General features: G+C 45.7%; 1 protein-coding gene across 4 annotated transcripts in view; it reads right to left on the reverse strand.

Moving 5' to 3' along the window:
• The window catches only part of INPP5A (inositol polyphosphate-5-phosphatase A), a 262,040-nt gene that overhangs the window by 164,864 nt on the left and 84,027 nt on the right, over nucleotides 1-13,149 (reverse strand). The gene's annotated exons all lie outside the window — the stretch shown is intronic.

Below are 13,149 nucleotides of genomic sequence, written 5' to 3' on the forward strand. Positions count from 1 at the left end.
GACAAATTATCAGGAAAATACTCCTTGTGTGACATTTCATTGCTTAATGCTTTACTGGTGCAGTAAAACAAGACAACTGCTGAAATTATAGGAAAATAAATTTGTAATTTCTTCCTCATTTAGCCATTTTTGAAGCTCGTGTATAGGAAAGTCATTAATGTTATGTCCTCCTATCGATGTTCCAAGCCTTTCAAGGGATAACTAATGTTTTTTCTATACTCCTCCATGTGGCCAGTTAAATTAGACACATTATTTCTGTGCTGTTAGAGAACACTGATCAATAGACACTTGGAAAGCCCTCTAAAACTAAGTGGAAACACTTCCTCAGTGTCAAAGGGTTCTAGCTTGGGTTTGTACATTGCAAACATTGTTAAATTTAACAGAGTAGTAAGTGTGTGTCGGTGGCATTTTAATACCAGCATCAAAATCTCTGGACGTTAACTTCTCTTTAGAAGCACCGTATGACATTTGGCATGCCCTGACCATCACCACGGTGGGTTCCATGGAAGGAGACACTACCACCTCTCCGTCAGCGCTAGGCCTTTTTTAACTGCCTTTTCTCACTGGGAATTACTCCACTGCCTAAATCCCTCAGACCCCCTCTCACGGAGCCTGCAGGTTTCAGCCCAGCTCAACTTCACCGAGAACTGTGCAGTTTTTTATTCATCTTTTTTCCCTTAGAAATTGGGCTGCTTACTGCCCTTTCTCTTCAATAGTAGTATCTTGAGATTATGATTAGGTAGTGTAGTACAACAAAATAGTTTTCTCCTATCCATTTGTTTTTAATTGTGAAAAATTAGATGCATTTCCAAGCCTTTTCGGAATGTACAGATGGTAAGCTGTGCAGTGAAACCTGACTGCCACAGGCTATTCATAGAAAGGGAGTGAGCAGACTCATGTATTGCTTTCTTTTCAGCTATGAATACTGCATTATAACATTATTTCAAATGCTAATAAACCCATTAGTTTATATCAGTAAATAGCACACGTATTATTTTTCTAGAGTCACGCTGCTCTTATTTAAGAATTAATTCAATGCCTCGGACAAACACATTAGCAAGCTCCTTAAACAGCATTTCATAATTTCTTAAGCAATTATTTTCACATTTTCCAATCTCACATCTTTTCTTGAAAGCCAGAGCTGTTCCAAATCAAACATTTTGTTCGCACAAACAAAATTCCTCACACGCATTACTTGAAAAGAGCTGTTAATAAAACCGTGGCTATGCTAGAGCAATGTATAAATGGTCCTGCCCTTAGCCCTACCGCATATAAATGCAAACAAGATACCTGATTGCCCAGTACTTTAATAATTTAATTTTTTTTCCATAGAGAGACAAAACCTGGCAACTATGCCCCCAAATTTCTAAAGGGGACCCATGTGGGGCTTTGCAAACTTCAAATTAAAGCGTTTACTATACTATTTAGCCAGATCTTCAATTATTTCAGTGGATAATACTGTTTTTCATTACTGCTCTTCCTGTTCCATTAAATATTCAATACCTTCCTGAGCACTCAGCGAACCTTTACGCAAAACATCCTCAAACCCTCAGCCCCTAAGAGGAGCATGCTTTCGTCCTCGCCATGGCGGAAGCGCGAGGGCTGTCAGCGGGCAGCCCAGCTCCCCGGCTGGCGAGGGGCCGGGGACCAGCCCCCTGCCAGCAGCTGGGCAGCATTCAGACGTCGGCAACAACAGCAGCACTGCTGAGCAATGCCTCCACAGTCCTAAGAGAAGGCTGGAAGGATTCCTGTGTTTTACGAAGGGTTACGTCTGAGTAAATACACTTTATAGCATGTAAACGTTTACCAACATATGTTCACCAGATGTGCAGAACGCAGTCATGTACTGAAACAGCGAGCAGCTGCCTACAAATCACTACTGTGAAAAGTTATTAATCTTTGGCCACAGATCGCTTGCGGATGAGCTGCTAACGATGGATACGAAGCGGGACTCTGCTCTCCCTTCTGCTTTTTGGAAAGGTCCCTCACCCCCACCCCAGCCTGGCCAGGAGAGCGCTTACAAGTAAACACGGGTAGGGAGACACGGCATCTGCTTCCCCAGCGCCAATCAGGGAGCCAGAGCGGCCGAGCCCCACAGCACCAGGATCGCGGCAGCAACCGCACGCAACGCGGCAACCTTTGCGTCTCTGGTCTGGCGCAGCTCTGCTGCACCCAGCGCTACCCAGCACGCGGCGTGGGGGTCTCGGGGACAGACAGACTGCAGACTGGGTGCAGCGATGTGAATCTACTCCTCGTGTGCTCGGGGGGGTGGATGCCACGACTGAAGCTGCAAGCCTTGTGCCTTGTGCTAGGACAGCCTTTACTCTGCGGAGCCTATTCTCAGCTCCTCTGCCAAGAAGGTTTTCTTCCTTTCACCCCAAGAATATTTGCTGCGCTCTCGGACTTCAAAGTAACTTTACTAAAATAAAATAAAAAGAAAGGCCTGAAAATTGGACTTTTATTCTATTCACAATAAGTGAAAATCTCTATTAGCCATGTTTTCCCTCAAAATTCTTTACTATTTGCATGCAACACATTTATGTATCAAACTGTATTATATTCACTCTTCAAGACAGGATTAAGAGTAAAAAATTCTAAGTATTATGTACCATAAAAAAAGGAAAAAAGCTAAATAAAACTTGAGAACTGTCATGCAAAAAGCAGGCAGCAAACACTAAGCTGCAAACACTTTGCCTCAGCTGGTGCTGAGGCAAAGCCGAGAGCTGCCCATGCAGCCGAGCGCCTTCCAGCTCACAGCTCGACCCTGGGCTCCCGCAAGAGCCCCTGGTGATCCCCCACACCACAGAAAGGGAAGCGGAACCCTAACCACCGTCAACTGCGAAAACTCCTGAAAAGCAAGGGAGGGCACAGGGGGCCCAAGTGGAAAGGTCCGATCGAGGCGTTTTAGGTTTAACGTCACCTGTGCTATTCTCTCCTTCACTGTCCTCAAAACCTGCTGGCTTCCTCTAGCACAAGCAGGGAAGTACTGCTCAGCAGGACCGTGCCTCCACACCGGACAGCGGTGCCGCGTTCCCACGCCTCCCACTCGCTGCGGTCCGGTCTGCCCACGCATGCCGGGCTGAGGGCAGGAGCGGGTGGCAGGGAGGGTTTGGGACGGGGCAGGGCAGGTGCCCGCTCAGACGGGGCTTCTCCGGGAGAAGGGCCTGCCTGGCTGCAGAGCGGGGGCAGCAGCAGCGGGGGCCGCAGGCCTCCTCCGTCGCCTCACCCCAGCCTCCCCGGCGCAGGGCCCAGGCCTCTCCACGAGGCGTCCATAGCTGTCCTTCCTCAGCCAGGCTCTCCTCATGCGTCCGCGCTTCCACAGAGCTGAGGCCAGGCAGCCGGGGAGCGGCGTCCCACGCCCGGCATGGTGAATTTTAAACGACCTCAACTCTCAGGAAATCCTGAGCTGAAACACCGAGACCGGCAAATGCAAGGCTCGGTGCCACACAAGTGTGGGCGCGTCACGCGCCTCGAAGATACCTGCCCAAGTAACCAACAACCACAGCATATCTTACCTTATATGATAGCTCTAGTTTAATTTAAAAAAAAGAGGTTTGTTTTAGCCTCACTTTTCCAACACCAATTAGAAAAGTCTTTTTTAATTTTTAAAAGCTTAGAAAGTTGATTTTGCCTTGTGTTCAGATACTATAGTCTGTAATTTAATTTCAAATATTTCAGCTGATTTTTAGATGTATGGGTTTCTACAAAAACAGGTTATAATTATTCTTTACAAATAATAGTACATTTTTTCTAAACGTGTAGTCTGCTGCACGACTGCAGTACGAAATTCTGAATACGAAATCCACAGCCCACAGAAAATGCAATTCCATATAAATTGTAAATCCATAGCTAATACAAACAGTATAATGATTCTACATATGAAGAAGCTGCTATATCACCAATTTCCTCAGCACTAGCACATTTGCAAACAACAGCAGTTGACCCAAGACTGCATTATTGGGCTACTGATCTGTGAAATTTCTCACTGTTTTGTAATTATTCCTCCTCCTCTTCCAATTATACAGACGTGTCAGAAAACAGGTGGAAGATAAGCCATGAAATTCCTCACAGCAAGAACAACTCTACAGACATCTTATAGATTTGTTTCAAAAATGCATAGAAAAAAAAAGACAAGTCAAAAGCGGAGGAAGGTACCGCTGTGGCAACACCTTTCAGATCCCATTCCCGCCCAGAAGAGGCTGGGGAATACCCGACAGCCGACTTCGTTCCCTGAGAAATTAAGCGGGAGATTTCTTTTCGGGTGGTTGTAAATATCTGGCCATGCCGCAGAGTGACAATACTTATACAACCATTTTTTCATGATTTTGTCAGAAGCAGTAGGATTAACTTCCATGTTCACCGCCTTGCTTCAAGAACTCATTTTTTTCAATTAAAAATAGATAAAAGCTAATGAAGAAGGTCAAACTTTGCCATGCGGGTTTCAAAAAGCTCCCAACCGTGCGTTTCATCCAGAACCCTCAAAAACCAGGCGGCTGCAACGGAGGGAGATTCTGCATGGCCAGGAAGGCGAGGAGGCGGCGGCTGCCGGAGAGGGCCGGGGCCGAGGGGCCGGGCCGGCGGCTGCGGCCCAGCGCGCTGAGGCGGCGGGCGGCTGCAGGACACCGCCACCGCGAGGCTGCGCCCGGCCTCGCCGCGCCCGGCCTCGCCGCGCTCGGCCTCCCGCCCGCGCCGAGCCCCCGCCGGCTCCCGTTGCGGCCCGCTTTTCCTGCCGCGCACGGCTCGCCCGAAGGCACTTCTGCGCATGGCTGACATGAAGACTGGCCTACGTTAGACTTCTGTGGAAGACTAACGTATTGTTCAAATGGCTTTATTCCTTTTATCCTCACCTAGGAAGTGGACTTAGCAGAAAGTACGAATTAAGGACGTACCCGAGTAGCCAGCACCGACACAAATCGAGTGCTGCACCCCAGGGCGTCTCCCAGAGGCTCGCCGTGCCTGGCACCTCGCCTCGCACCTCACGGAGGGCCTTCCCGGGCATCCTCTCGCAGCCCACCAGCGTTACGCAGGTTCCTATGCACTTGAGCACCGAGAAAAAAAACCCAAAGAACTTGCATAATAGGATCTGTTTAAAAAGTTGTTACTTAAAAATGTTCATACTAACTCATTTCAAAAAAAAAAAAAAAAAGGCAGAGGGAAACATTCGATTAGAAATTTGATTAGAAATTATGTGTGGAGGCTGCTGATGACAAAATACCTGTGGGTTTTTCGCATGTGCTTCTTAGAAAGGAGTCTGTGGACCTTTCTTCTTTCCAGAAGATCGTTCCCTGGATGAAACTCGTAGGAGTTAATTTCAGGAGAGAGCCCACACAGCCAAGCAACACTCCCTTGGCTCCGCCTGTGGCGCGACCTTCCCTTGCAGAACAGCCCCGTCCCCATACATCCCTCCACGTACAGCATCTCTGCCAAACACTGCTCCTGCCACCTTCTTGCCTCGCCACGTGCTGCGGCAACCCGGTGCCGTATAATAACAGTACTTTGTGTAAGCATTGCTTTTAGGAAGTTTGAAATAAGCCCAGACCTTCTGAAGGACCGGGGCAGAAGACCCTGGGAGGCCTCAACAGGATGAGACCTCTGGAGCTGAACAAACGAAGGAGCGTCCTGCTCCTGGCACCTCTTACACCACCACCGTTAGTCAGGAGGGCTGCCGAGCCCCACAGACCACCCCTACCACAGCGGTGCCGACACAACACAGGGAAATTCAGCGCTGCGAGGCTGTAATCATACCAACACAAAGATGTGCGTTCAGTACCGGGGAGATGTCATTTCATTATGATGCTATGGCTTAAGACCAGAAATGAAGTCCTACTTCTCTCGCTTGGCATATTTTTCAAAAATACCATTATAAAAACAAACTCAAATACAAAATAAAATTCCATGGAAAGGAAAGGAGGGGAAAAAAGGAGAAGATGGAAACAGGCTCATGTTTATTAGCAGAAAAAAATTCAAACCAAGAATACAGTAAAGGGTAAGCCTAGCTAGAAAACATACTCCAAAATCTCCCACTTGGCAGAGGGCCACATTGATATATAGCTACAAATTTAAGACTGTTATCAACATCCCAGCTGCACCACAACTCCTTCTCTTACCTTCCCAGAACCCTAAAAGCTGCACTTGTCTCAGCCGGGGCCGTGGAGAAGGACATACTTGCTGTCTGTTTCCGCGTGTTCACAACCCGCCCGGCCGCGCGTGTTCCGCGTGCGTTCACAGCCGCAGCGCGTGGCACCGCAGCCCCCTCCAAAAAGGGGCCAGTGGGCCCAGGGGCTGCGGGCCGGCAGCCCCAGCACTGCAGACTGGAGCTTCAGCTCCACCTCCTGGGGAAAACCTGCCTTTCTGCAAAGACTGAAAATTCCTTAAAATTGTTAATGGAGAAATGGGCTGAGAACTAATCAGGCATGTGAATTCCCCCAATATTCAATTCAATTATGTCTCTCTTCCTAAATCATCTTTTTTATTTAACAAAACTCTAAACTGCCACAGCTAATAAGCTCAGAAGAATCAGTGTACACCATTCATTTCTGGGAACAGGCCGATATTTTCTAAGACCCATTAATAACTATGACAGGATTTATGTACAAGATAAATTCAATTCAATTTCCTTTTTCAATTAATGGCCAATTATTCGAACTCAGCTCAACCAAAAATATTACTCAAATATCATTAATCTAACAAAAATTAACTTTACTATTCCCTCAGTAATGAGCAGATATAATTTTAAGGTAAAATAACACACTTGAATAAAATGTTGTCCGTCTGTATTTTTAGGACCACTGCTCACCACTGGAGCCCTCCCAGTCACACTAGCTCAGGTCATTATTATTAAGGATAATGACTTGAGCAAAGGTCTCTCCTAGATCCTACTGTAGGCCACCCAATGCTTTATCTAGCTTAGTTTAAGAGCCATTTTACATCTAAAAAACTACTGGTACAGAGTGCATGGAGTCAAGTAAAAACAATGCGGGGGGTGGGGGGGGAGAAGCATAACCGTTTTCTACACATTATGGCAATGCATGTACTCATTTACCTAGTCCAAGAGAAAATGTCTGTGTTACTGCAGAATTTGAGCATTTTGCCTTTTTTCATAGTGCTTATCCTCACTTTATCGTTATTGTTCCCACCTGGCCAGTGTTGTTCCCACCCCCCATCAAGCCAGCACTGGGCCCTGTGCAGCCCAAGACCACCATCGCACCTCTGCGGCCGCCTGTCCCTGCCCCGCTCCTGGGACAGCGATGCACCGCGCCGGTGCGGGGAGACAGGAGCTGGGTTGGCCAGGGATACCCCCCAATGCGAGTGCACGGGGGGGGACGCAGACAGGCAGCCTGAGGAACGTGCAGCTCCCCTACACAACACCAAGGATTTGTGCCCCATTAAAGAGGCGGCGCAATGGCAGCCCCCGAGGGTGTTCTAGAGACCTGCGCATCAGGAGACCCACGCGTGCTCCCCATGGAGCCATGCCTTTGCTACCTTCAGCAAGGCAAGCATCTCAGCCTCTGTAACCCAACCACAGATTTGCCAAGGGGTGGGGGAATAAAGCCTGTCAGAAAAATGGACTATTGTCTGCTGTATTCTCCATTAATCATCTATCTGTGTCCATTTCCTGGGTGGTTATTTAAGGGAAGTTTCATTTCAGCAATTCTCTCACAATACTTGAACTTTGGAAGAAGGCAGCCATGTGAGCGCAGCATCCTCTCTCCTTTCAATTTATTTGTATTAGCAGTGCAGAATAATCTTTGCGGTTTATGGCGTCGGTGTTGTTTAAACACATCTTCCCAATGTCAGAAACACTAGTTTCAAAAAGTATCTTTTTGGGTTTTTTTTTAATTTGAAAAAAAATCTGCTACGTAATGAACTGATGACAATGCAATACGTCCTTACTAGGAGGAGCAAGCTGAAACTTCAGCATATCAAATGTATAGCCCAACAGCATTTTTTTTCATTGCAAGGTTATCTGTCAGGCTGAGCAATAAGACAGGCAATTGAGGATTCTGTTTATTTTTAAAAAATAAATCTATACTGAGAAGTAAAGCATCTACCCTACTGTGCAGATGCTTCCGCAGATCAGCTAAGAGCTGGAACGGCCACACAACTCCTAACCTACTCCCCAAAAACTCGAGGCATGAGCTGGTGACAAGCTTGCTTTCAGAGGTCTGGTTTGCCAGGAGTCCTCAGGATTTGACTTGCTGCAACGAAGATTCTCTCTCAACCTACTGAAACCACGCATTCAACACAGCAAGTATGTTTTAAGCCGTGCAGAGGTTTCGTCTGCCTTCTTTTAACAAGGGGGAGGGGGGAGAAAAAAGCATTTGCTAAGCAATATAAAACCTTAATTGAATATTCCAGAAATCAATAAATACGGGGCACCAAACAAAACTAGCTTTGATCTAATTACAATAAAAAATGTCACTGATTATACTGACATGTTTTCATATAAAAATAATTATGGATTTGATGAAAACATCAACTTATTTCTGGCTGCTATTCAGCTTCAGTATGAAAGTTCTTATTCCAGAATAAAAGCACCTTATTCACAATTAACTTTGGCTATTTGAGAAGTATCGACAGGTAAAAGCTCATCAAACCCAACTATTTTTGAGTAACTCTTCACATAGAAAAGCATCAAGATTTATAATTTACCCCTTACATGAAATATACCAAGTACAGTAAAATTAACAGTGAATGTAAATGCTAGGACCTTGGGAAAAACCAATACAGCCACAAAGACCTGCTTTATCCTATTCCAGTCTTTTTTAGACGTTTACCTATTTCAGTCTTCCTGTACCTGTCTTCTCTCTTCACTAATTATACATTCTCTAACAGAAACTAAGATCTACCTTCTAGATTATATTTTATATGACAAAAAAAAGTATCATGGTTTTAAGCAGAGATTTACAGGAGGCTGAATTTTAAAAAGCATTGTCAAGCTATTTAAGTATCTGAAAATTTCTGGCTAGCACACGAGTCAGTTTGTCCACACTAGTTTGCTACCAGTATTTCCAGTCATAACTGGAACAGCATCAGAGCTGCCTGTTTAGTTAATCTGAAACTTCTGGGAAGCCATCGTTACGCTTGCAAAAGGTTGTCACCCACAAGCCTCATTCATAACTGTTGGGAGCTCTTAACTCCGACGCTGTCACCTTCCCAGAGCTGATAAGCATTAGCTCTAATGTAGCAGCCTTCTGCCAAGAGATTAATCTTCAGATCATTTTTAAATTTTATAAAACTGCCTCTCTGACTTGTGGTATGAATTGCTTCATCCACGTGCATGCGCGCGCTGCCCCACACTCCCCATGAAACCTCTGCTGCAAAGACTCATGATGCTTGCCTTAATTAAAGCCTTACATCAAGAGTTGCTGCCAAAATCTGACTCTCCCACTCAACCCTTCCCTTAGAGACTGCGAGGTGACCACCCCACCGGGACCAGAGACCTGCGGTGAGCTGTCAGAGGGCCAGCGGCATCTAACGCATTCCCCCAGGCCGTCCCCTCGCTGCTCATCCTGTGGGCTGGGTTTGTATTGCGTGTGGTGTTTAGTAAGTTTTGAGTGGAACAAATTCCCACAGCTCCATCCTGTCACCGACGGCAAAACAAAAGCAACCAACCAAATCACAGTTTTCTCCCTAGTCATGACACCTCCCCTTCTCTCCCCACAAATCCCAAACCTAAAACCAGTCTGGTTTATACCAGATTTCGTATACATGACCGTAAATGACAAATGCCTGGTATTAAACTTTATTTGTGTCCAGGATGATGCGAAATGAACCATTTTGACCCTTAACACATAGCAAGTTATTAGAGTTTTAAAACCAAACCACTCCATGAGAGACACCTCCTTATCACATTGTTCTTTTATTTCACAACACTCACGTAAAACACGCGCCCTAGGTTGCCTTGAACTGGAAGAGAGAGGCTGCGTGCTGAAGGGACAGGCTACTGAAAACACTTTTCTCAGATCTCACTGTCAGTCCTAACGCAGCCAAGCTGAGTAACTATGGCCAGCAAAATCTGATTTAGCTTTGCAGGAGCCAAGCCAAGGAGAGCCTTACAGAAGAATTGATGCCAAAACTGCTAGAAAAGGGGATATGAAAGCAGCAGGGGTAAAGGTTAGCCAAACTGCAAGTACTTGGGCTTCTCCACTCCTAAAGAAAATAGCATTACACAACAATATATATGATAAATGTTTATATTTCAAAGACGGAGAGGTAATAATATAATAATTACAAGGCTACCAGCTGCTGCCAATTCCGTGCCTTAGAAGGGATGGAAAAAAGTCCACAGAAGTTAAAGAACTTTGCAATCAAACAGAACTAATGAGGAAACAGGGAGATGCATAACATCGTGCGAGCCAAACCACACTGGAGATAAGACTAAAACTTTACCCTAAATGGACACACCACAGTGGTGAAACCCCTGTTCAGACAGCCATCCAATGCATGAGTTACATGCACACAAAGACTGAACAGAGGAGCTGAAGAACTGCCGGTTCAAATCATACGTGTAAAAAATCATTTATATGAATCTTTGATTCACGACAGTAGTCTCAGGAACTACATATGGCACTTAATGCTGACAGTCCTCAAAAAGTAGACTATAAGAAGTCAAAAGTTCAAGAAGCTCAATATGAAGGAGCATCCTCTCTCCTTTCTAGGTTTTCTGGCTTTGGTTCCAAGCCACTACTACCAAAACTCTAACAAGGAAGGTATAAAATATTCCTCTAGCACATAGCATTTTCTCCCGATGATAGTAATACAAAACGTAATTAAATCATCGCTCATCTTTTGGGTTTTTTTCCCTTTTCCACACTGAACTGATTCAGCTCTAAAAGGTTCTTATGGGTTGGAAAGAATGACAGACAGAAAAAAGCCAGAAACATCATTCTATGAGTCACCTCCATCTTTTCATTATGCTTTTAAAAATTCTGATACAAGAACTGGGTGCCAGAACACCTGTGCTGCCTTTGCTATGTCTGTACGCAGAGACAAAATCACCACCTTTCTTACACTCCTTCTCCACTAGCTACAGTTTCAAGGATCGCTTTCCTTCTTGAGCTACAGCACTGCAACGGTGCTCATTTCTAGTTGGCCAACAAAACCTCTAAATCCTTTCCAGAACTGCTCCTTCCCAGACAGGGAGTCCCCTCTCTGCTGGAGACACCTTACCAACACACACCGGTACCACGCTCATCGTCATTTCCCGACGACTCTGTTATTTGTTGATTCTACCAGCAGTGCTTTTACACTCACTGCTGGGTTACTAATACAGATGAGCCTACATCTGAAAAGATCTGAGGGCTCCCATGGAAAACGCCCTCCCTCCTGCGAGCCTCTCCCTTTGAGACTGATGGAGCCTAGCCACTCAACACCGCTCCACTGGTACGCGCAGCCTTATTTACAAACAGCCCGTCATGCGGGACTACGTCCCTTTACACCTTTACAAACCTGTTTGATATCTTTACAGTTACTAGGTCAACAGAGAGTAATTTAATCAAATAATAAAAACACATGTTTGGTTAGACTATTTTCCATGGAAAATAACATTCGTACAAGCAGTCTTTTTTTTCCCCCTTTATTGACTGAACGTGTTGACAGAATTTCTTTTTCCAGGAAGACCTAGCTTTAGTAAATACCAGATGAGAAGAAAGAGATATGCAAAGTAATATTTATGACAGGAAAGGGAGGACTACAGAAGTAGTTGGGGAATACTGCAAGAAAACATAGTGACTAGAAAATATTGCTAGTATGTGAAACAAGAAATCACACTACTTCGTGAACTAGGAACTTTGCAAAATACAGAGTTCTTCAGAGACACAAACAGTACATGCTCTACGTCTAGGATTTCTGTCAACCTCTTTAAGAGCCTTTTTATCCACTGCAGTGACATCAAAAATAAACATATCTCACGTTAAATAAAATAACTTCAATATTATAAAGTATTGTGACCATCTTTAAAAAAAAGTTACAGATATTTTGTTATAGGTTGCATTAGTCTTCTATACTGTGTTTCCTAAGTTACCATCACAGATGATTATCCCCTTTTCCCATAATCAGGAAAGTCTCGGTTGGAAGGGACCTCTGGAGATTATCTAGTCCAATGCCCTGCTGAAAGCAGATCAGGTTATGCAGAGCCCCCGATAGCTCTTCTCACCCTATCAGGAGGTGCTTGCTGCAGGTCCACTACAGCCCTGTGACGGGACCCTTGCGGGGTCTTCGTTAGTGAGCAGGTTTATCCAGGGGCAGTTCTGAGCTATAAGAGACTCTCAAACACACAGTTCTGTCCTGCTGCGCTTCGTCTACCGGGGCTTCCCGAACGTCTTCAGCATACAGTTTTAACACTCCTGATGTAACGTTTGTCCCACTAAGGCTCAGTAAAGCTGATAATCTTGTTTTTCTCCTCTTTGATGACAAAGAGAAAAAAATCCTGACATCTCTCCTCCAGTTCCACGTTACCTGGGCTCCTAGCCAGAGTCATTAAAAAATGAATAAATAAAAACCTTTCCAGGTTCTTAATACCCTAGGTTACATGCTACCAAGCTGGGATTTGTGTGCGTGCTGGGCGGGTTGGTTTTCCCTTGTTTGTACTGCGTGTCCCAGTTGCTGCCTTCGGCTGCCGGGCAGCACCAGCTCACGCACCCGGAGCAGAGCCCCAGGAAGCACCAGGGAGCCTGGCAAAAGGGCTCCTCGGAGCCGCCGACTGCCACCGAGCAGTACCTGCGGGGAGAAGGAAGCTCCTGTCCTGGAGAGAAGGGAAATGTCACTGATTCACCTCTAAAGGTCTGTACTTTCTTGTACAATCTAGCAGTAATCACCCAGACAAACAGCAGACCTGTTTGCACGTTGTACGGCCACGGCAGTGACTACACAGTCACTTCTGCTCCGCCTAAAAGGCGACTCCGCGCACATGCTTTTACGTTTGCCTAAACATCGCTTGCGTACTAGTGGGAACTTGTGCTGTGGCTCTTCTCACGATCCCACAGGCAAGCGAGCCTGTGAATCAGCCCTAGAGGTTCGTAACGCAAGTCTTGACGCTTGCCAAGCCCTGTCGCCAGCTAATCACGCTGCAGAGCTGGCACCACCTCACACTGTCAGACAGCAACACCTTTTCTTGAATGGAAGGTAATTCTGATCCACCAGGAAGGT

This window comes from Mycteria americana, chromosome 6, assembly GCF_035582795.1.
Source record: "Mycteria americana isolate JAX WOST 10 ecotype Jacksonville Zoo and Gardens chromosome 6, USCA_MyAme_1.0, whole genome shotgun sequence".
Classification (NCBI taxonomy): domain Eukaryota; kingdom Metazoa; phylum Chordata; class Aves; order Ciconiiformes; family Ciconiidae; genus Mycteria; species Mycteria americana.